A 22,788-nucleotide genomic window follows, 5' to 3' on the forward strand; every position below is an offset into this window, starting at 1 on the left:
CCTGTAGTCCCACTTATTTGGAGGCTGAGGTGGGAGAATCACTTGAACCCAAGATAAAGGCTGCAATGAGCTATGATTATGCCACTGCTCTCCAGCCTGGGGAACAGAGTGAGACCCTGTCTCATAAAAAAATGTGCTTAGAAATGTTAGTTATAAAGAGTGATGTATCATTAATAACTATGTTATTATTGTTGCTGGGTCATTTTCCAAGATTGTGTAACTAGGCCTGGGGAAGTTGAAATTCACTTATTTATTCATTAATTCATTTGACACATATGTCTTGAACAACCAAGTATGTACCAGGTGTTGGAAACACAGAGCTGAACCCAAAAGTTAACTGTCTACCCTCATGGAGCGGACTTTCTTGTCAATAAGCAAATAGATACGTAGTAAGTCGAGAGGTGTCAAGCACGAAGACGCGAAACCAAGCAGGGCGGGGATAGAGATGTTGGAGCTGGGAGAGGTGAGCAGGTGATGCTCTTTTAGGTAGAGTAGTCAGCTGAGGCCCCTCTGATAAGGTAACCTTTTAGCAGAGAGCTGACCGGGGAATTATAGTGAGCTAGTAGTTGTCTGCAGGGGGCGTGTTCCAGGCCCAATGAGTGTAAAGGCCAGATGGGGACCAAAGTCTGTCTGGGACTAACAAGCATTCCACCTGGATGTCTAACATTGCATCCAGGAGTTCCAGACCTTCATGCTTTGTGGTTCCAACAGCCTATACATCTCTTCTCTCCTCCACACTGAGGACTGACCCTAGATCCCATCAGAGGCAACATGTGCACTTGTATCCCAGGGCTGTGTAGCCTGGTCATCAGATACCACTGGCTTTGGAGTTGGCTGGTCCCACTGTGACATTGCGTAGGCCACTTCCCTGTCTGAGCTCCACTTGACTTGCCTTCAAACAGTGGATGATAATATTACCTTCATTACAAATGGTGACAAGTGGCAGAAGAGCTCCAAGCCATGAAAATGCTTTGCAAGTGGGACACTTAGTAGGTGCTCAATGAATCGGGTCATCACTATGCCCTCCTCTCACTCCTTCCTTCCCTTCTCAGTGAGACCCAGGATCCAGGTGGGAGCTCAGACCTGGAATTCTTGCTTAGCCAGAGAGTGTGTCCCATTTGCGTAGATTTGCATAAGGCAGGGAATGGTGTGTACCTCTTTTTGCCGTTAGTTCCTGCAAGCTCACGTCACCATTTAAAAATAGGGTGTTGATCTTCCCCTTTCCCTACCATTCATTTTGTCTCTTGAAAGAATTTCAAGCTGTTAATCAAATATGCTGGAGTCGGAAGCTGTTTTTATTTTGGCCTGGTGCAGAATGGGGTCACTAGCTCTGGGCAGCCCTTGATTACCTGCTTTACTGGAGGAGAGACAACAGCAATGATCTCACAAATTGGAGGGTTCTGGAAGCTTTCAAAAGAAGAGCCAATTTTATTTTTTATGCTTACAAAAGTAGAACATATAGGTAAAATGGAAAATATAAAACAGCAGGAAAAATTCCCCAACAAATTACCCATAATAAGTGTAACCAAGCATAATCACTATTAACATGTTACTGTCTTTATTTCATGGTTGATTTTTCCTCATGTGATTTTTCTATAATTGAGATTATATATAATATATAATGCTACAGCCGGCTTTTCCCCGTGCTATAATATTATAAACTTGCAAACATCATTTTTTATGATCATGTAGTATTCCACTGAACAGATAGTTTTAAAATCCTTCCTCTGTTATAGGACATTTAGATTTGTCCAGTTTTTTTGGTGGGGCTGGGGCAGGATGAGGAGGATATTGTAACTGTAACTGTCATGAAAATTATGTTCCTGGCTTTTTTCTCTGCTTATTATGGGTTATTTTATCAGAAGAGAGCTCAGAAGTAAGATTACTAGGATATAAGAAGAGTGAGATAAGCTTAAGACTGTGGATAGATTTCACTGCATCTCAATCAGTATCTGAATTCAAGAATGTACTTTTGAGTTGGCATTGTCATAGCTTCCTCTATAAACCTCAAAGCAACATGGGACACTCTGCCATGGGATTTGATGGGCTCCCAGCCTGCTGCTCCATGACTCCTGGTGCCCCTCTCACACAGGGAACACTCAGCTCTTTGCTGGAGTGGATGCAAAGCTTGGACAATCAGCTTTCTTATAACATCTTTGGGCAGAACTTGTTTATGAAAGTATCTGGAATTCAAGGATACTCAAGCTGTGTCTTCAAGGCTGTGTCTCAAGGCTCCACAAGTCCTATTTTACAAAAAATGACTTGGCTTTGTGTCAGTTAGGAATGAATGTCTTTGGCTCAAACAAATATGCATTTCCAATCCAATTTTTCATAATAAGAAATCAAGAGATAGCATTCCAGACTATGCACAGCTGCCCAACAATGTTGTCTAGCCTTGAGGCTCTATTTTTCTGTTCTGCACTCTCTGGGACTGTGGCATTTATTCCTGCAGTTTTTGCCTCATGGTCCCATGATGGCTGCCACACCTCCAGGTATCAAATCCTCATTCCAGGTATGAGGAAGAAGGAAAGCTAAAGGAGCAAAGGAATATGCCATCTAAGTCTATTTTTTGCACCAGGAAGGCAAAAGCTTTTCTAGAAGCCCCACCTAGGAGATGCTTGCATCTCATTAGCTAGAACCAAGTCCTGTGGCCATCCCTGAACCAATTGTTGGTGAAGAGAAATAAGGTTACCAGGAACTTTGGACCAATCAAGATTCACCCCCAGAGCTCATGTTAGGGGCCTACCCTCTTTGAGATCAGTGACTCACCAGTGCTGTGGACACAAATCAGTTTCCTTAGCAAAGAATGGGATGGAATAGCTGAGATTACTGGGATATGTGTTACTAGAAGGAGGACATTGTCATAGGCTTTGTGGAAGATGTTATGATTTTATCCCAGGGGTAAGCTCTCATTGGCTGATGCCCATTTATTTCTCTTGCCCAGTGATTGGCTCAGAGATAAGCACATGGTCTAAATAGAGCCAGGACATCCAGTCCGTAATGAAAAGAGTAGGCTCCTCTTCTTTTTGCAGTGGGGTACTTGAATATGATGCCCAGAACTGCTGCAGCCATTTTGTTCCTATGGGGTAAACCAGGCTGAGGATGAAGCTTACGAGTGTACAGAAGAGGGGATAGAGACACAAGGGAATCCTCAAGAGATGGAGCCAAGGCCTTGATGGAACTCTACCTGAGGCCCTTATGTTTTCTAGACTTTCAGTCTCAAAAGCTAACATACTCTTCCGGTTGCATAAACCAGCTTGACTGAGGTTTCTGATGCAAGTAAAAGAATGATAACTGACAGAGATGCAAACAGGAACTTTGAGAAAAAGAGTTATGTGGTTAAATAAGTTTGAAGAACTGGATTAAGCAAAGTTTGACAAACTTTTTTTTTTTTTGCTTCCCTTAGATTCTTCTATATGCAAATATGTAATGTGAAGCTTCAAGAGGGGGAGATTTCATGTAGCATTTCCAGAATGTATTGTCCCCAGAATTGTTTTATCGTGGGACAGTACATCATTGGGAAATGCTGACAAGCCTAGCCCCTACCCTATAAACCTTGAATTTTTGACTTGAGATTAGACATACGGTTAATGTAGACAGAGTTAGGAGGCGAGTCTAAAGGGAAGGCAAAGGTTTCAGTTCCCGGAACATCTCCCCAGTTGTCTCTGCGTTTCCTCCAGAGGGACACATTGCATCAACTAGATAGGAAAGAATGCTAATTGCAATTAGACACAAAGGAAATTCCAGGAAGCTCCAAGTAGCCTAGAGAGCCTCAGCTGGGTGACAGGTTAAAACTGATTTTTTCGTCCCCAGTTGCCTACATGCAACACACACACACACACACACACACACACACACACACACACACACATACTCCCTTCACCTTTAGTCCATGGCTTCCTGGATGGCAGGGTTAAGTGTCTTATTCATCTCTTTCTCCAGGACAACACAGAGGGCCTGGCACTGAGCAGGTGCTTATAAATCCAGCCCCGACACTTGGGAGACATCTGGGAAGAATGTCACTGACAACTTGGCCCTATTGCCACATTTCACAGATGTGAAAACTGAGATCCCGAGGGAAGGCATCTGCCCAAGCTACAGGGAAAGCCAGAGGCAGAGCCATTCAGGAAGAGAGCCTGATAACCAACCCCATCCTCCTTCCCCACCTCCCCACCCCCTACCCCACTCCGCCAACCCGGCTGCCATTGCCTCCTGCCTTTCCTACGCCCCCTCCCAGCCTCCTGGTCAGGAGTTCAAGACCAGCCTAGCCAACATGGTGAAATCCTGTCTCTACTAAAAAAATAAAATAAAAAATTAGCTAGGCGTGGTAGTGGGCACCTATAATCCCAGCTACTCAGGAGGCTTTCTAATTATTTTATTTATTTTATTTATTTATTTATTTATTTATTTATTTATTTATTTATTTTGAGATGGAGTCTTGCTCTGTCGCCCAGGCTGGAGTGCAGTGGCACAATCTCTGCTCACTGCAACCTCTGCCTCCCAGGTTCAAGCAATTCTCCTGCCTCAGCCTCCTGAGTAGCTGGGATTACAGGTGCCCGCCACCATGCCTAGCTAATTTTTTATTTTATTTTTTTTAGTAAAGACAGAGTTTTGTCATGTTGGCTAGGCTGGTCTCGAACTCCTGACCTCAGGCAATCCTCCCGCTTTGGCCTCCCAAGTGCTGGCATTACAGGTGTGAGCCACTGCACCCGACCTCTTTTTGATTACCATGAGCTCTAGAATGCTGCATTCCTGAGGCCATATCCAGGCTCAGTGGGGAAGAACACCCTGATCATTTAGTGATGTCTGCCATGGACAGTGGGAGCAGGGCATGCCTGCCAATGTGTTGTCATTATCCTTGTAATATAGTGCAGCTGAATAAGGAGGGAGAGCAGAGGGAGCTGTGGGAGCCACCAGGGAGCCTAGCCTGGGGTGAGTTCCAGCCATCTGGAGAAGAGGGCAGTGACCCTGGAGGTGACAGAGAAGTGGGAGTTTGCCAGGTAGAGAAGGGCAGGAAGAGGATTCCGTGCTAGAGCAACCTGGAGGAGCAACTGTGCAAAGTTCTGCAGCGGTGCTTTAGGTACAGCTTCTTACAGCTGGCAGGTACTGTGGTGGTGGGGTAGGGAGACAAGAAGGCCATGAAGAGTGGGACCAGATCACACAGGGCCTTGAAGGCCACTATTAATGTTCTAGATGTTATCCCAGGCCAGGGGGAGCTATGGTGGAGTTTTAAGCACTCGCCGAGTGACATTGTCACCCTCTTCAGAATGGCCCCCTCTTGCTCTTAGTGGGGTGGATGGGAAAGGTTGGGTGGATGCAGGGGTACCAGTAGGAGCCCATGACAGCCGTCAGGTGGAGGGCAGGAGCCAGATGGAGCAGTGCTGTGGAGAAGTGGCGGCAGGAATCAGGCATTTGAGTCGAGCTGTCTTGAGGAGGTTGCCCACCTCCCCTCTCCATGAATGTTTAGGGAGTGAGATGAGGGCACCTGGGGCTGCAGGGACCAGCTTTTCCAGATGAATCTGCTGCCTCTGAGTAAATCAACAACTAGAACCTTACAGCTGTGGAGCTGGGGGCTGCTCAGAGCAACCTTGAGCCTGCAGCTGCCCTGGGCTGCCTGCAGAGTGAGGAGCCTACAGGGCTGGGCTCTGGGGAGATGGACCTTGGCCACCAGCTACCCAACAAGTGCAACAAGATTGCCCTGGCAGGAGGGGCCAGGTGAGCAGCTTCACTCCTGCTTGTCTGGGTTGGGGCTCCTTGAAAAAAGTATGTGGGAGCCTGGCTAGCCCTAATAACAGCAACACATATAAAAACAATAAGGGCTCTCCTGACATCAGCATAGCCATCATAATGTACCCCAAATCTAAAAGCTGCCATCATCTCTGTGGCTACCACCTTCATCCCAGATGCCATATCTCACCTGGATCTTCACCACAGACTCTCCACTGGCTTCCCTGCTTCCATCCTGCGCCCCTCCAGTCCATTCTCCACGTAGCAGCCAGAGGAATCCTGTTAAAACAGAAGTCAGGTCATGTGGCTCTTTTGAAGGAAATCCTCCAAAGGCCTCCATCTCACAGCTGAAGCCAAAATCCCTACATGATAATCTGCTTCCCTCCTCGGGTGGTGGGGGGCCACCTCCCATTTATCTTCCTCTCTGACCTTGTTTTCCATCATTCAAGATCATTCCTCTCTGGCCACCTCGGCCTCTGGGCTTTCCCTGGGGCATAACTGGCTGTGAACATTTATGCCCCAGGACCTTTGCACCAGCTGTTCATTTTGCCTGGAATGCTCTTCCCCCAAATATTTGCCTGGTTCCTCTATTACCTCCCTTGGGTCTTTGCTCAAATGTCACCTTCTTATTGAGGCCTTCCCTGACCCACCGCCTTATTTAAAATTGCATCCCCTGAATCTACTCTTCTTGGCCTGCTCCCATGCTTTTTCTCTATAGGACATATCACCACCTGATATGGTTTGGGTGTGTCCCCACCCAAATCTCATCTTGAACTGTAGCTCCCATAATTCCCATGTGTCATGGGAGGGACCCAATAGGAGGTAATTGAATCATGGGGGTTGGTCTTTCCTGTGCTGTTCTTATGATGGTAATAAGTCTCATGAGATCTGATGGTTTTATAAAGGGGTGTTCCCCTACACAAGATGTTTTGCCTGTGCCATGTAAGATGTGACTTTGCTCCTCATTTGCCTTCCGCCATGATTGTGAGGCCTCCTCAGCCATGTGGAACTGTGAGCCAATTAAACCTCTTTTCTTTATAAATTACGCAGTCTCAGGTATGTCTTTATTAACAGCATGAGAACAGACTAATACACCATCTAACATACTATGTATGTATTTTACTTATTTAGGAGTCTGATCCTTCCCTTAGATTGTGTGCTCCCTGAGGGCAGGGACCTTGTCCTTTTGGTCACTGTTGAGATTCCAGCACTGTGAACACTGTCTGGTGCGTAATATGGCCTCAATGCACTTCTGTTAAATGGTTGAAGGAATGGTATCACTTAGCCCAATGTGTCTGACACTGGCTTTCACCTTCTTAACAACTCTAGGAAAGCTACATTGTGAATTTTCGTTCTTTTCTCTTTTCAGTTTGGAGAATTTCTGTTGACCCATCACCAAGTTTCACTTTCCTCCCCTGTGTCCAGTCTGTTGCTAATCCCATCAACAGAATTCTTCCTCTTTGATATCACATTTTTCTTGCTGGTTCCAGCATTTCCATTCAGCTCTCTCTCTCTTTTGTTTTTCATGGTTTTATTCTCTCTTCCTAAACTTCCCATCTGCTTATGTACGTTGTCCACCTTTTCTGCTAGGTCCTTTAATCTATTTATTACCATTATTTGAATGCCCTTGTTTGATAGTGGATGATCATTTATTGAGTACTGTATGTCAGACATTGGGATAATGGATGACTTTAACCCTTTTAACAAGTTGAATTGGATGAGAAAATGGAGGTTTAATAGTAGGAAGTAACCAGGGGGTGAGGGCATTGGGATTCCAACCTCAGACTGACAGCAGAGCTTTTGTTCTAACTAACTCTGTTAGTCTGCCTTTAGCTACCAGCTCTCCCAGAGACCTGGGCTCAGTTCACCAGTTTATTCACAATGAAGGATCCAGGTGGCCGGTCCCCATGGCACCTCACTGTGGCCAGGTCTCTGAAGAGTAGAGCCAGCTCAGATGCAAGCTTCCCCACTTGGCCTTCCAGACCCCTACCATCTGGCCCCATCCACTTTTTCCTTCCCATTCCCAGGGCTCCCCTGCAGGGAGCCAAGCTGGCCCCTTCCTCTGCCAGAACCACTCTCCACCTTGTTCTCCATCTCTCCACTGCACCCCAAACATGGCTTTTCTGTGTCTCATTCAATGATTCGGGTCACTTAACATGTATTTAATCAGCTTGGTTTCTGGTCTCTTCACTTACCAGCTGTGTGACTTAAGTAAACAATTCGCTTCTCTGTGCCTCAGTTTCCAAACCCATGAAGTGGGGACAATGGAAGGACCTATCTCAGGGAAATGGCATGAGGATTGGCGAGTTAGACCACATATCAGTACAGAACCAATACAGTGCCTGCCTCTCAGCCAGTCCTTAGTAAGTGTTAGCCATCATTAACAGTGACAGCTATGATGTGGGAACACAAAGGTGGCTCAGGCCTGACCCTGCTCTCTTGGATCCCCCAATCCCGAGGGGCATCAGGCATGTAAACCCAATCCCTGTGATCAGGGATAGAGATGGCACAGGCCGGGGACAGCCTGGAAGAGGGGCACTTCCTTTGCCTGCCTGTCTAGCCACTTGGCCGATCAGAGGGACAAAGTCACTGGGCTGTGAAAAGTCCAGCTGGCCAGGCCATGGCAGGAGCCCCCTCCTGCTGGCCCTTCCTCCAGTCCCCACCCCAGCCAGCCACATTTGCTCTTGTCAGGCAGAGAGGAGGCTGGGCACTGCACATGCAGGGCTAAGACTGAGGTTGTGCACACAGAGACATAGGTAAGGTGTGAACTTAGGCATGCCAACTTGCATGCTATGAGGCATATCAGCTGGGGCAAGTATGCTCAGTCAGCCAGATAGACACAGACAGACACATGCATGCAGAAAGAGCCCTAACATCACAACAGCTCACACATGGCTCCTAGTATGTGCCAGGCATCAATCCAAGCATTACACATATATTCATTTATTTGATCCTCACAACAACCTTATAAGGTATGTTTTATTAATATGCCCATTTTACTGATAAGGAAAGTGAAGCAGAGAGGGGGTTGAGTAATTTGCTCAAGGTCATACCCAGTAAGTGGCAGACCTAGATTCCAACCCAGGGAGTCAGGCTACAGAGACAGAACTCTTAATGGCTGTGCAGATCCATGAAACACATGCACAATGACACACACTCATTTTGGACATGCAGACATGGATACATGCCTCCTGCTGAACATGGATACCTTCCCAGGGATGTATAAACACAAAGACAAGATGAAGATGCCCATGCACGCTTGCATTCACACAGTTGGGGAGGGCTAAGTAAACCACTGTTTAACTTGTGGGCAGCAGACTCAAGACCCCTACGCAGCCATAAACACTCAGGCAGACACACTCAGAGGTAGGAATGCACATGCTGTGTGTACACGTGCTAAGACTCCTTCCACAACCAACACACAGAGAAACGGAAAACAGCAATCACGATGGATTCTTATAGTATCTGCTCAGGCTCTTAGCTGACTTCTCAGTTTCCCTTCCTCTCTCTACAGCAGCAGCAGCCCCAGAAGGGTGGGGGCTTCCCCCATGTGATTCCCCAACGTGTTTGGCGCAATGCCTGGTAATAACATACGCTCACCCTTTCTGGCTTTCCTCACTAGAAAGAGTGTCAGGCCCTTTGCAGTTAAAAGCTTCACTTTACAGTCAGACAGGCCCAAGATATTGCTCTCAGCTGCCCTACTTGTGAGGCAAGGGATTTCACCATTCCAAGCCCACCACTCTCCCCCTAGAACATGTCCTAGCCACGGTGGCCATTGCTCCTGTACACCAGGGATGTGCCCACCTCAGGGACTTTGCACTTGCCTTTGCCTGGATAAATCCCTGGCTAAGTCCGTTTTGTGTTGCTACAGCAGTATACCACAGAATGGGTAATTTATAAAGAATGGAAATTTTCTTTGGCTCATGGGTTGGAGGCTGGAAAGTCCAAAATCCAGGGGCTGCATCTGGTAAGGGCCTTCTTGCTGCATCATCCCATGGCAGAAGGTGGAAGGGCAAAGGGGGTTGGGAAAGAAAGAGAGAGAAGAAGGGAGTCATACTCATCCTTTTATTAGGAACGCACTCTTTCTTTCTTTTCTTTTCTTTTCTTGTCTTTTTTTTTTTTTTTTTTTTTTTTGGAGATAGAGTCTCACTCGGTCGCCCAGGCTGGAATGCAGTGGTGCAATCTCGCTCACTGCAACCTCCACCTTCCAGGTTCAAGTGATTCTTCTGCCTCAGCCTCCTGGGATTATAGGCACCTGACACCATGTCCAGCTAATTTTTGTATTTTTAGTAGAGACAGAGTTTTGCCTTGTTTGGCCAGGCTGGTCTTAAACTCCTGACCTCAGGTGATCCGCCTGCCTCGGCCTCCCAAAGTGCTGAAATTACAGATGTGAGCCACCACGCCTGGCCTAGGAACCCACTCTGTCAGTAACCAACTCCTGTGATAATAGTGTCAATTCATTTATGAAGGCAGAGTCCTCATGACCTGATCATGTCTTTAAGGTCCCCCCTCTTAACACTGTTGCATTGAGGATCATGTTTCCAACATATGAGCTTTAGGGAACACAGTAAAATCAGAGCACCCCTTCACCTCCTTTAGGTCTTAAATGTCACCTTCCCAGTGAGGGCTTTCCTGGTGTCGCTGTCAAATTGCAAACCTCCTCCACTCACCTCCCTTGCTCTCTCTACTCCCACCCCTTCACTCTGTACACTTCTCCATTCTGTTCCCTGCCCCCACAGACTTGTTTTAATTATTTATTTATTGTTCATCTGCCCCACTGAAGTGTAAGCTCCATGAAGGCAGGATTGCTTCCTCACTCTGGTGTCTCCCGAGCCCAGAACCATGCCTGGTGTGTAGCAGGAACTCAGTGACTCTGGGGAATGGAGAATGCGCTTCGCTTCATAGAAGGGTAGGAGTAACAATGCCCTTGCAGGGTAGTTGGGAGGCTGGGGAGAATCACTCATAGACACTACATGGGACATAGCATCACCTCAGAGCTCTTTTTTTAAAAATCACATACCTATGCTCTGCATGGTAAGAGTTTCATGCAACAGCTGAGTGAACTCAGTGAACCCTCAAAGGGCCGCTTGACAGCCACTCCCCCGTCCTCTTTGCCCACCCTCCTCCCCGGTTCACCACTGTATGCTGGTGGACATGTTTCCAGGCCTTTCCCATATATTTACATCTGCACAGATATAACATGTGTGTCATAGGTATGCGTCATACGTCAATAAGATCATTCTCCATTTATTTGATAACTATTCATTGAGCACCTACTATGTGCCAGGCATTGTCGTGAGGCATGAAAAAGTGAGATTCCTACGCTCCAGAGCTGACACTCTAACAGAGTAGCCAGCAGACAAAGCTCAAGTATTCTTCCAGGTAGTGATATTAATAGATGTTATGAAAGACATACATTTAGGTAAAGGGATAGAGGAGGATAGGAATGGGGTTGTGGGGGGGTGCTTTCAGTCCAGGGGGTCAAGGAAATGTCTCCTCTGAGGAGACATTTGACTTGAGCTTGGAGGATGGGGAGGAACAAGCCCTGAAGATATCCGGGACAGATTCTTGGTAGAGAGGACATCGGGTGCCAAGGCCCCAAGCATGGCATGAAATTAGTGGGTTGGAGAAAGAGTGAACAAGCCAGCAGGGCTGGAGCAAAGTGAGCAAGGGGAGGGGCAGGAGATGGGTCAGGGAGGTTGGGTGCAGAACATATGGGGTGGCATGGGGAACGCAGGTTGGGGCATACAACCAGAGCCTCAGGAAGATGGAGCAGAGGAGAGGGCTGAGCTAGGATTGGTTTCATTGGGGTTTTTTGGTGCAATTTTTTTTATTGTGGTAAAATATACACAGCATAAAACTGGCCATTTTAACTATTTTTAAGTGTACAGCTCAGTGGCATTAAGCACATTCATATCATTGTGCAATCATTACCATCATCCACATGCAGAGCTGTTTTATCTTTCAAAACCGAAACTCTGCACCCATTCAACACGAATTCCCCCGTCCCCCAGCCCCATTCTACTTTGCGTTGCTATGGATTTGACTACTCAAGATGAATCATATAAGTGGAATCATGCAGTATTTATCTTTTTGTGTCTGGCTTATTTCCCTTAGCATAATATCCTTGAGTTTCATCCATGCTGTATCATGTGACAAAATTTCTTTCCTTTTTAAGGCTGAATAATATTCCATTATATGTATATACCACACTTTGTTTATCCATTTATTCATCTGCCAATGGACACTTGGGTTGCTTCCTCCTTTCGGCTATTGTGAATGATGCTGCTATGAAGATGGGTGTGCGGATACTTATTTGAGAAGCTGCTTTCGGTTCTTTTGGGTGTAGAGCCAGATGTGGAATTGCTGGGTCCCATGGGAATTCTTTGGCCTGGTATTTTATGTAACAGAATCCAGGGGCTACCAGGGGAGAACAGCCACCATGGAAGGGCAGAAGCTGGGAGGCCAGCCAGGCAGCAGTTGTTGCAAGGCGCCTTGTCTTATGTAACAACCTCTCCTGCAGATCCCTCCAGGGTGGCACAGGGAGTTCTGCCTGTCTCTTTAATGATTCAGGGCACTTTCACTTTCATCCTTTATTTGGGTTCATCCCAGCTCTGGAAGTCAGGTGGGAAAAGGCCTATGATCCCCTTGGAGAGACAGAGACAACGGGGCTCAGGGAGGGAGAGTGTCTCAGCCAAGGTCACTGGGCTGTGACGCTGGTGGAGCCTCTAGGATGTCCTTCAACCCTGGGCCTGCCTTGGGGCTGATGCTGGGGGTAGATGACTGCACTGTGAGTCTCCCTTCTATTCCCTACTCCTGCCAGGCAAGGCTGGGCAGCTGGAGAGAGCTCACAGCCAGAGCCTCTGTGCCAAGACATTAATGAGCCTGAAATCCAACTCAGGGTATCCCTGGGACCTGGAGAGTGAGAAGGAGGCAGCACCCTAATTAGCCACCATTCTTCTCACCTGCAGCTTAGGGAGCCCACCCCAGCAGCCCTGCCTGAGGCTGCAGGTGTCTCCCGGCAGGGTTAGGAGCCCTGAAACTGGCTGCTATTGGCTGTGTGTCCTCTTTCTGTGCCTCAGGCCCAGGAATGCATCCTGAGGAGGACAGTGAGAATTCCATCAGAGCCACAAGAAGTCACACCCCACCCGGGCTGGGGTCTGACCTGGGGGTGGGCAAATCTTAGGGCCCTTCCTCTCCTGGGATCAGTTCCTCCCTTTTTAAACTTTCACTTTTTGGCTGATGAAGCTTTGTGGGATGAAAGGAGGAATGGGAGATGCTGCTTCCTTGGGTTGGGGGAGCAGGATGGAGAAGGGGCCAGGCCCTGTCTCGCTGGTTTCCCTCCCTCCTATGGGCATCCAGGTCCCAGTCTCTTCTACCCATTCAGCCCCTTCCTCCTTCCCTTCCTTCTCTGCATGATCTGTCCTGTCCTCACCAGCTTAGTCAGCTCAGCCACAGGGACCTCCTTGCTTTCTTCAAACAAACCAGGAGTGGGCCTGCCTCCGGGCCTTTGCACTCACTGTTTCCTCTGCCCGGAACTCTCTGTCCTAGATTCTATCTCATGCCTCCTTTACATCTTCACTCAAATGTGGCTTTTTCAATGAGACTTTTCCTGACTCTCTTGTTTAAAACTACAAATTGCCCCACTCCTCCCTGGCGGATCTCCACACCCTTCCCTGCTTTGATTTTTTCCACAGCACTTGTCATCACTTACCACTGGCATATATTCAGTTACCATTCTCTTTCCTCTAGATTGCATGCCCTGTGAAGGCAGGAATTTCTGTCTTGTTGGCTTCTGCATCCCCAATGGCTGGCACAGAATAGGAGCTCAGTAAAGATGTGCTGAATGCATGATTTCAAGGACCATCCATGGTCATTGCCATCACCCTGGTCCAGCCTGCAGCCACCCTTCCCCTGGATGCTGTGACAGTCCCCAACGCTGGGCTCCCGATGTCCTGTTTTGCCCCATCCAGGCAGTTTCCTGCCAGCAGCCAAAGTGAGCTGCTTAAAATGCGATTCTGACCAGATCATCCTTGATAGAAACCCTTTCGTGGATCCCATGTTATGGAAAATGAAACCCACAATACATCACTCAGTCTTCAAGGCCCTGCCTGCTCCAGCCTCCAGTTACTCTCAAACTTATCCCCTGTCTCCTCCCTCCATTGTAGCCACACTGATCTCTTTGGGGCTTCTTGGCCACATGGAGCCCTGCTCAGACCTCAGTGCCTTTGTACCTCCTGTTCCCGCTAACTGGGACACTCTTCTCTCTACCCTTTCTGGTCAGTTCCATCACATTCCTTCTGTTTCAGGCGAATGTCACCTCCTCAGAGAAGTGTTCCCTGACTAACCTAACCGGTTCCTCCACCGAGTCACTCTTATCTGTTGCTTTGTTCCTATACTTATTGTCTCCTGAAGGAGACTGTGAGCTTCCTGAGAGTAGGTCCTCGTTAGCTCACTTTTCTCAGCTCGGAGGAGGCACGTGGCACATAGTAGGTTCTCAATAATATTGTCTGGCTGGATGAATGAAGGTGTCTGAGCACACACAGCCATTTTCCTCGTTATTCCTCCCTGTCCTCACAAGCTAGGATTGCGATGCCCTTTTGACAGATGATGCGATTGAGTCTCAGAGAGTTTGGGCAAGTTGCCTGGACCACACAGGCAGTGAGCGGTGTGTGTCTGTACGTCCTTTGTGTGTCTATGTGTGTGTCTGGATGTATCTCTGGGTGTCCAAGTGTCCTCTGTGTGTGTCTTTGGATGTCTGTGTGTCTGTGAGTCTCTGGGCACCCAGGTATTCCTATGGATTTGTGTATGTCTGTGTGTTTGCAAGTACCTTTCTTTGCTATGCACATGTGGCTGCCATGTGCATATCTCTGTTTCTCTGTGTGAGTCTGTATCTGTATATCATTGTGAGGCCCTTCATGTCAGCTGTCCTAGTGTCTCTGTGTGCCCCTAAGCGTGTGTGTCCACAGCCCAGCTCTGTCAGCTCTTCCAGCCCCCACTTGGTGGTCCATCTGATTCCCTGCTGCCCCAGGCTCCTCCAGGGCTCTAACAGCCTGTCGTCTTCCAGCTGTGGGGTCCTTGAGTTCTTTGGGCACCTGGGGAGCTGGAGCAGAGGAGAGAGGCAGGCAGTCAGGCAGGCACTGTGCATCCCTGGGGCCCACAGACCCCAACCCGTGGAAACCCTCGCTAGCCCCAGGATTGGCTCCTGACTTAAAATTGCCAATCCCTGATCGAGCTGCCAGGAGCCCCGCACTGGGCTGGTTCCCATGGCAACGTGGAAGCTGCCAGGCCTCCCGCTCATAAAACAGGTCATAAAGCAGGGGGATGGGAGGAGGATCAGGGGCTGCCCAGCTGAGGGAGCGGCTGGCTGCTTGGGGGCTGCTGGGGCCACTTCCCTTGGAGACCTGGCCATGCACCTGTTGGCAGCCAGGCCAGGTTCTGCTCTGCCCCTCACACTGAGCAGCCTCTTTGTGAATGGAGTAGTCATGGCCCTCTAGTTCTGCCTCTAGGTTTGACGTTGCGTGGATCCAGGAATGCTTCGGGTGAAAGGGCCCAGCAGGACTGAGGCCTAGGAGTGAGCTCTGTAACCCTCTGTCTCCCATCAGCAAAACTGAGAGCTAAGGGAAAGCAGTGTGGTGAGTGGAAATAACCAGGCTTGAGAGTGCACTGGGTTCAAACCCAGCTCCACCTGCAAGCTGTGGGACCCTGGGCAAATGGCTTCAGTCTCTGAGCTAAACTTGTTCACCTCTCAAATGGAGACAAAAATGGCATAGAGTATTCATGAAAATTAAATCAAAGTTTATAAAAGCTTCTTATGGTGCCTGGTCCAGAGACCAGCTGTGGTTGTTAGAAATAATAGCAGCTATTATAATAATAGTGATAATTCTGTGCCAAGCACTTGTCTAAACACTTTACACATAGCAGTTTATTTTATCTTCACAAGTGATAATTATTCCCATTTTACAGATGAGGATGCTAAGGCACAAGAGGTTAAGTGACTCACTCAAATCACAGAAACCAGGAGAACTCCGGTTTAGACGTGGAGTTGGGGTGCTTTCAGCCACAACCCAGTACGGCCTCTCTCTTCCCTCCCTGCAGAATCAGTGAGGCTAGGGGAGGAGTCAGCATGAGCCCCAGCCAGCCTCCTCAGCTCCAGGGCCTCCCCACTGCAGCCACGAAGAGGAGAGGGCTTGGTGAGTGTGGGCTTGGTCTTCCAGAAGGACTTGGGGAGGCAAGTTGCAGGGATCACAAAACAACCTCCTTCAATACCCTTTTCCCATTGCTCAGAGGGAGAAATTGAAGCCCAGAGAGGGCTAGTGACTTGCACAAAGTCATATAGCAAGATGGTAGCTGCAAGGATTCAAACCCAAGTCCCTTTCTTTGGAGCCAGTTATACTCCCAATAAGCCCTACGGCTGCCCAAGCACCCCGGGCCACTGGCAAAATTGAGAAGAAAGCAAAACAATAGCGGCAACAGTAATTCCTATGTATTGTGGATTTAGCAGGTATTGGGTATTGCGCGGCAACCCTTCACGTGCACCTTGTGTAGTCCTCGCTGCAGTCCTATAAGGTTAAGGCACATGATACACATTATCAACATCACCCCCATTTTAGAGATGAGAAAATTGAGGATCAGAGAGGTTATGTGATTTCCTCCAGGTCAATTCAAGAGACTTGAACCCAGACCTGCTGATCCCAGAGCAGCATACAAGGACCCAGCCCTCAATCCTGGGGTCTTTCTGTGGTGTAACTCTTGGGGCCTGCCCACGGGGGCTGCCTTGTGCTGACCACAGCAAGGCCCAGGGAATGAGCATTTCTCCATCCATCCATCTGTCTACCTACCTATCCGTCTGTACACTCAACAAATATTTACCCAGGGCTTTCTCCATGCCAGGCAATATTCAGGCATTGGGAGGCACACAGCAGTGAACAAAGCAGGCAGTGCCTGGCTTCGTGGCCCTCATACCCTCGTGGGGAGAGGCAGGCTACAAACAGAGAAACAACAAAGATATGTGTCAGGTGGTGGTGAGGGCTATGGAGAAAAACAAAGCCAGAGGCGGGGGCAGCGCAGGATGGCGGGGTCGGAGAAGGCTTCTCTGAGGAGGTGACATTTGAACGGTGATCTGAAGGAGGTGAGGGCTTGGGCCGTGTGGGGATCACTAGAGAAGGGTTTCTGGCAGAGGAAATAGCAGGAGCAAAGGACCTGAGGTGGGAGCGTGCCTGGCATATTGGAGGAACAGAGAACAGGTCAGTGCAGCTGGAGACAGCAAGCCAGCGGGAGGGCGTTGGGGATGTGCAGGGGTCAGTGGGAATCGGACCAAGGGCGGCCCTGTCAGGTTTTCTTCTGAGTCAGATGGAAGCCATTGGAGGTTCTGGGCAGAAGCGTGGAATCATCTGATTTAGTTTTTAAGAGCATCCTCTGGCTGCTGCAGTGAGGATGTACTACAGGGCTCAAAGGAAGAGGGAGCAGGGGTTAGAAAGGCAACATAGTATGTGGGTGTCAGATGGCAGAGGCTAGGGCCATGCAGAGTGAAGGAGGTGGAGAAGGAGGCCCAGATCTGAATATATTCTAAAGGCTAAGCCACAGGATTAGGGTCTGAGAACCCTCTAGGATGGCTCCAGGTTTTTGGCTTAAACCAGGATGAAATTGTCATTTATGCAGGTGGCGAGGACTGCTGGAAAAGCAGTGCGGGCCCGGGCTTTGCACATCTCAATTCGTTTGTGCCTTATATTCCTCAAGCATCAGAATCACTGGAGGCACTTGTTAAAGTCCAGATTTCTGGGATCCTCCACCAGAGTTTCCCATTCAGTAGAGCTGGGTGGGGCCTGAGAATGTGGATTTCTAATCAGTTTCCAGGTGATGGTGATGCTGCCGGTCACAGGACCTCACCTTGAGACCCACCGATTGTTGCAGCTGGGGAAGTGGAGGCTCACAGCCGGAAGGCGACTGGTAATAAAGTCATAAATTGAGCCAAAGCCTCTTCAGTCCTTGGCCAGCTTCTGGACCCTGATGGAGAGAGAAGGGAACCCTCAGACATTTGTCCCCAGAGAATGGGAGGTGGGTGTGGTTGGAGCTCCTAGGGACCCTCTAGTTTCTGCTTCTGTTTCCATGGAGGCCATAAAAAAGGATAGTGGCCGAGCGTGCATGTGACATGCATTCTCTGCAGTTTCTCCACCCCCGGATGTAATCCTGTCTGGCTTCCCTGAGCCCTATGCACAGGAGGGATTCTGGAGAAGCTTGCTGCAAGACCCAGCGGTGTCCTCATTCCTTTGTTTTACAACCGTTTGCTGTGTTCACATGCCGCAGTTGTCAGGAGTGCTGTCCACCATCTGAGTTCATTTCTGGGTCTCCTCATGTGGGGCGTGTGGAGAGGCTGTACTTTCCAGCCCTCTTGAAGTTAGGCACGGCCTTGGCACTTGATTTCTGCCAAGATCTGTGAGCAGAAGTGAGGTGCGTCTCTTTCTGGTGGGAGCCTCAAGAGCTGGTGAGCAATTTGCTGTCTGCATCCCCTGCCAGGGAGACTGGTGGGTTCTTCAAGGGAGGGCTCGCCAGCCTGGGCCCCTGACTGTGGACGTTATGGAGGAGAGGCTCTGCCAACTGGAGATGGACATGGAACCGGAGTAAGAAGCAAACCTGTGTTTTTTTAAGCCAAGGGTTGGCAAATTTTCTTGGCTAGAGAATGAATATTTTAGGCTTGTCGCAGCTACTCAACTCTGCTGTTGGAGCAAGAAAGCAGGCACAGACAGTACGTAAGCGGGTGGTTGTGGCTGTGTCTCGATGAAACTTTGTTTACAAGATGAGTGACCAGCTTGCAGGCTATAGTTTGCCAATCTGTTTGAAGTCTTGAGAATTGGGAGTTGTTTGTTCCTGCAGCATGAACTAGCCATAGTGACAATTGTACCTTCCATAGTGACCTTGCTGGCATAGACAACAGAACCTACTATGCCTATGCAAGCACAAGGCAGTAGATAAGGAAAGTGTATTTGACTTTGGCTGGAGATCTTGTGGTTCTCCTCTCAGATCCTCTTCCCACCCTTCTCCTTGCCCTCTGTCCTGAGTGGTTGGCCTGCAGGGATTATGTCAATCAAGGGAACCCTTGTTGTCTGGCTTTCCATTGGATCTGGCCCATTGGGAGCACTGGTGGGATCTGGGAAGAGATAGGATAGTGAGGCTGGCGTATTTATTCCCCAGTTCTCTGCCTTCAAGATCCCCTCACGCTGCCTGTGTCCTTCAACTGAAGGCCACATCTCCTAGTGGGGGCTCTCTCTTGTCTCCTGGTGACAGCAACTTCTCCCTTCTCCCTCCTCTCACCCTTTGGGCCCATAACAGTTCGACTTTTACCAGCTCTGAGGTACTACCTTATCCTTTGTGGTTTGCTATACTCTTTTCTCATCCCTCCTAAGTGATCTCTTTATTAAAATCAAATCAAATGACCCACCTGGAGGGTGCCATCTGCTCCTGCTGAGACCCTGACTGCTACTGCTTTGAGGCACACATGTCTGGGCTTGAATTCTGATTGAGTCACTGCCTTAGTTAAATCATGTCACCTCTGAGACCCCTGGGTTTTCTCTTCTGCAGACTGAAGCAAAACTAACCTCTAGGAAAGGAGGAGGGGTTTCCTAATCTATGGTATCTGTACAATGTCAGGAGGCATCTCAATTAGTGTTAGGAAAGAAGGAAGGAATCCTCATGACAGCTTGGAGAGGGTGGGGCCTGAGTGCTACTTGCCACTTGGGAAATGAGGCTAAGGCTGCGTGGGATGGAGTGTTCCGGGGCTCTGAATGGGCCTGAACCCTGGACAGACATCAGCACATCCACCTCTGGTTCAGTCCCTTCTGGGGATATTGCTGGAAAGGGGTCCCTCAGGACAGAAAACGAGGCATCAGCTAGGCCCAGGTTCAAATGTGGGCTTTGCACTCCTTGCTGTGTGACCTTGGGCAAGTGACACTGCCTCTCTGTGCTTCATCTAAAAATACATATACAAATACCTACCTCAATTGAGAAACAGAACAAAAGGCAGGCATCCTGACTCTCTTTTTGACTGCTGTATGCATGGTATCTAAAGCAGTACCTGGTGTATAGTAGGTGCTTAATGCTTGTTACGTGAATGAATGAGTAAACAAATGCATTTGTGTAGAGCACTTAGCACAGTTCTCACCTGCCTGAATTCAGCTTCTGATGCTACCAGTTTCCAGCTCTGTGGTCTTGGGTACCTCATTTAAATTTCTTCATGTTGAAGATGGGATTCAAAAATACCTACTTTGTGGGATTGCTGAGGACTACATGAATCTTCACATGTGCCAGGCAGAACCAGCACTCACTCATGTTAACCATCATTGGTCACACTTTTGCTGGGGGTCAGGCTTTTTAAGCTGTTTAAGCTCTTTTGACCACCCATACAGCCGTCAAAAAGAGATTCCGGATGCCTGCCTTATGTTCTAATCCTCACTCGAGGTAAGTATTTTTACCCCTATGTTTAGATGAAGCACAGAGAGGCGGTGTCACTTGCCCAAGGTCACACAGCAAGCAGTGCAAAGCCCACATTTGAATCTGGGTGCCTGACCAGTTGGCCTACTGGAATTACCCCCGGGTTGGGGACAGAAACCTGGGCAACTTGCCACATGATATTGGATGACTGTTGCCCTCCAAGAGCCTCAGTGTTCCTATCTGTGAAGTGGGAGGTGGTAGCTGAAGTGGGAGCCCTCTGAGCCCCCGTGTAGATTGCATCTGCACATGGGTCACTTTCGGACCAGGCTGTTGCAGGGGATGCCCTATGCACAGCCCCAGAGATGGGGCATCTAGATGTGAATGGACTCAGGGCAAGTTCAGGGTCAGAGCCCTCCTCACATGCCTGGGCCGGTGGCAAGCACGTGCCAACACTACTACTACACTACATCACAAACACTACTACTAATGGTATTGCTGACCTTATTATCATCATCATCATGAGGTGGGAGCTGGGAGGAAGCCCTCATTGGGGTAGGGGTCCCAGCTTCTGGGCCCTCCGCCCTGTTCCCGATTCCTCTATCCTTGCCCAGTGGTGCAGGGGGGAGGTGGCATCCCGTTGGTGCTCAAAGCTGGAAGAGACGTTCTTCACAAGTGCCATCCAGCCTTCCTTTTTTAACTGCCACGAGCTGACTAATGCCTCAGAGTGTCAGTCCCTCCCGTTCTGGGTGGCCATGCAGGGGTGTGAAGTGCCGAGAGGAGAGGAAGCTGCTGCCTTCCAGAGCTGCGGGCTGCCTGGGGTACTGCAGGCCCTCAGGGCCTGAGCCCAACCCTTGAACATACGTCTCCGAGCCCCTGTCCCTCTGTCAGGGATCCTGTATACTCTCCAAGCTCTCATGCCCCTCTCAGACCTCAGCCTCCTTTCTGAGTCTCCCCATCCTTTTCAGGTCTCCCTATCCTTTTCGGGTCTCCCTGTCTCCCCTCCGAGCCCCAGCTCCCTCTCTGGAAACCAGTCTCTTTTTTGCCCTCCTCCCACTTCCCTGTAGCAGTCCCTTGACAGATGCTGGCAGGGTTGCCTGCAGAGGGCCCAGCCCTGGCCCGGGTGCTGGGAATCCTGGCTGGAGCCTCAGTTCAGCCAGTGGCTCTTAGGGGACTTTGTGAAGCTCCTGTTCCCATTCAGGTCTCGCTTTCCCTATCTGTGTAATGAGAGGGTTGGACTGGATGGGTGAGAAGTCCCCTTCCCACACTGAGCCGAGAAGATTCCATAGAAACCCAAAAACCTTCCAGTAGGGGGTTGGGGGTCCAGCGCCCCAGCACAGTTCCTTGCATGGTGCTGGAGCCCCTTTCCCCTTTCCTCAGGGGAAAGTTCATTGCCTCTGAACAGCACAGGCTCTTGGCAGCTATCTCCTGGGTAGATTTTTGGATGTGCCTTACTGTTAGAACCATAGTTCCAACTCCTCCCTTCCTGATGTCAGCAGTGCCTCGTCCAAGTGGGCCCCCAATGGTCTTGATTCCATCATATTTTCCACCTTGCACAATCTAAAACTTGACCAAGGTGTGCACCTCTTGATGCTGGCCAAGTACTCTCCCCATAGATGCCCTGGCTGGTTAATTTATCACACTGAGGGCACAGGACGCTGCATGAACTTATTTTGATGGGCTGTGCAGGGTTTCGGAACTCTCTGGCTCCAGGGCCAAGTCTGGTTACTGCGGCGGCCGTGAACGTGCACTGCTCAGGTCTCCTGCCATGGGGAGCATGATTGACTGACAACCCCAGCTGCTGTCCCTTGGGATGTGCTGCCGTGTCTATGCTGAACCCACATTTCCTGTGGGCTGCTCTCAGCCAACCACCGAGCATGGCAGGAATACTAAAGGCAGGCCCACTCTGGAGAGATGAAGAACTCTTCCAGTAAGTGACTTTGGCTCAAGGACTCTCCATTGGCATGGCTTAACCTTGTTTGAATTGTACTGCAGTTCAAGACTCTTCCTACACAATCTGCCTTCCTTCTCCCTCTCCTTCCCCAGGTGCCAGACCTGCTTTCTCCTGCTCCCTCTCTCAATAAATCTCTTGTATGCTGAATTCAATCTTGACATCTGCTTTTCAGTGGACCACCCTAACACAGTTATTACCTACTAGGCTACTGAAGTTATGTTATACACAGGAATTGATAACAGCAACAACTAGTATTTAATGAGCACATATTGTGGGCCAGGCCATATTTCATCAACTGTTTACTTCAACCTCATGAGGGAGGAACTCTAACCATCCCATTTTATAATGAGGAAACTGAAGCTCAGAGAAGGAAGGAACTTACTCAAAGCAGAATTTAAAAATGACTGTAGAGTTTCCAAATTTTTTGTTAATATCTCTCTCACCCTCTATACAATACGAGCTGGTGAGTGTAGATATGAAGTCACTTTTTGCTAATAATCGTGTCTCCCTCCTCAGAGCCTCATGCAGTCTCTGGCATGTAGAAGGCTCTTGATAAATATTTGCTGCAATTGCCAATGAATAAATGAGCAGTAAAAGAGCTGTGAACAATGGCCAAGCGGCTTAGCCACATTGCGAAAAGGCTGCAAAAAGAAGAAGCTTTTCTTTGAAAGTCCTCGGCCCTG

At 48.9% G+C, this 22,788-nt stretch overlaps 1 long non-coding RNA gene across 1 annotated transcript; it reads left to right on the top strand.

Annotated features, from left to right (window-relative positions):
* Positions 1-15,701: 15,701 nt before the first annotated feature.
* LOC134738905 (uncharacterized) lies at positions 15,702-22,252 on the top strand. The gene is made up of 2 exons (XR_010125164.1): positions 15,702-15,920; positions 21,841-22,252. It is a non-coding gene; the product is annotated as an uncharacterized LOC134738905 (long non-coding RNA).
* Positions 22,253-22,788: the final 536 nt, after the last annotated feature.

This window comes from Pongo pygmaeus, chromosome 21, assembly GCF_028885625.2.
Source record: "Pongo pygmaeus isolate AG05252 chromosome 21, NHGRI_mPonPyg2-v2.0_pri, whole genome shotgun sequence".
Lineage (NCBI taxonomy): Eukaryota > Metazoa > Chordata > Mammalia > Primates > Hominidae > Pongo > Pongo pygmaeus.